The sequence below is a fragment of the Lactuca virosa genome, chromosome 4 (assembly GCF_052849685.1).
Source record: "Lactuca virosa cultivar CGN04683 chromosome 4, Lactuca_virosa_CGN04683_v6, whole genome shotgun sequence".
Classification (NCBI taxonomy): Eukaryota; Viridiplantae; Streptophyta; class Magnoliopsida; order Asterales; family Asteraceae; genus Lactuca; species Lactuca virosa.
This window is the reverse complement of record NC_136429.1, coordinates 184,745,545-184,747,403: the sequence shown is the minus strand read 5'-3', so window position 1 is coordinate 184,747,403 and position 1,859 is coordinate 184,745,545. Positions and strand designations below refer to the sequence as shown.

Sequence of the window (1,859 nt, the reverse complement as noted above, 5' to 3'; positions counted from 1 at the left end):
TAGGTAATAAAGGTAATAGCTTTACCTATGTTGGAGAACATAATTTGATTATAATTGTGTTTTGTTATTTGTCTTGATCATAGATAATAGTCTTAGATATTTCTCACATATCCCAATTATCTTTAATAATCAATTATGTGTTTACTTATGTATGATCACTACATAGTAGTTCATGAATTGGTGAAAACATTAGGAGATCAGATCAAGACTGCTAAGTATATTTATATTGGTAACCAACTGAATTAATCCATGTTTAGAAACTAAACATAGGAAAAATGGGGGTTCAAAGCTAAACGAAAGTGTCTTCATAATCTTGATAACAATCGTACTTAGTTAAGTGTTTGCTTAGTTTTAAGTTAATGGAATAGTTAAGCTAATCTGAACCGGAAAAATCAGATAAAAACCCTTTTTAGTTATTATTCTTAGATTAATTTTTAGTAGTTATTTATAGCTAAATTTCATTCCCTGTGTTCGATACCCAACTTACTTTACTAAACTTTGAACTGACTAGGTACACTGCTTACAAGTGTATTAGTAGATAAGTTAGTTAGGTTTATAAATTTAAAACTGCTAGGTTTATATCATTGCACATCAAGTTTTTGGCGCTGTTGTCGGGGAACGACGATTTCAATTTTTAATTTAATTGCTTTATGTTAATCGATCCTTTTTGTGGTGCAAAAAACCGCAAAAAGTTAATTTTCTGCATTTAATAATTTTTTTTTGTTTTTACAGTTCTCACAACGTGAACATTACCCTGTCACGGCGCGAGTTTTTATTTATTTTTCTTTTTAGTTCGTTTTTTATATTTTTGTCTTGTTTTGTTTTAGTGATTTATGACTAGGGGATCACAATTTCCCATCATACCACCACTTGAGGATCCAGATTGCGCATTCCATAAGAAGAAGGATTAAAAGGTTGACGAATCAAGTAGCACCTTCCAGTTTGACAAGTTTGAAATCTTTGAAAGAACTCCAAACAAGAAAGGAACCAGTTACGAGCCAGGTATAGAAAGCAAATCTGAAGTAGAGGTCAAAAGTGATATTGAAGAGATGGCAGATATGACAACCATAATGATGGAAGAATACAAAAGGAGAGTGCAAAATGATAACGGTCCCGGTCTTATGCCACCTACAATACCAATTGCCACAATTTTGAGCTCAAGGGTCACCTTCTTGCAATGCTAAAAGACATACCATTTTTCACGAAAGATTACAAATATGCCTTGATGAACATTGGTGATGTATTGGACATTGCATACTGTTTCAATGTTCTAAATGTTTCAAGAGATGCAGTTTTATTAAGGATGCTTCCAGTAACGCTTACTGGAGATGCAAAAATATGGTTGAAGTCGTTAGAACCTAGAACTATAAGAACTTGGCAGAACATTCGTGAAGAATTCATAGAGAAATTTAGTCCTCCTTCAAAGATAGCCAAACTTAAAAATAAGATTGCTAATTTTCAACAAGAAGATGGAGAGTCTTTATACGAAGCTTGGGAATGATACAAGGACTTTTTAAGAAATTTTCCTCAACATGACTTATCCATGAAACAAGAAGTTCCATATTCTATAATAGAGTGTATGTGACCACAAGGCTCCTTGATTCTCAAGGAACAATGACGAAGAAAGATGGCACTATAATCAAAGAGTAAAATGAATAATTTGAAAAGCACTCTAGAGAATACCATAACCCACGAGAGGATTTTACAAGATGTGAAGGAAGTAGAAATCGAGATTCAAAGGATTTAGCATCTGTAATGGAAAAACTAGAGAATATGGACCGAAGGATGACGAAGATGGGTCAATCAATTCATGCCATACAAGTGGGGTGTGACAATTGTAGTGGATCGCACTTAACTAA

The 1,859-nt window shown here is 33.3% G+C and overlaps 1 non-coding gene across 1 annotated transcript; it reads right to left on the bottom strand.

Annotated features, from left to right (window-relative positions):
- Positions 1–1,432: 1,432 nt before the first annotated feature.
- Positions 1,433–1,539, bottom strand: LOC145110075 (small nucleolar RNA R71). Its single transcript, XR_013709458.1, has one exon. It is a non-coding gene; the product is annotated as a small nucleolar RNA R71 (small nucleolar RNA).
- Between the last annotated feature and the right edge of the window lie 320 nt (positions 1,540–1,859).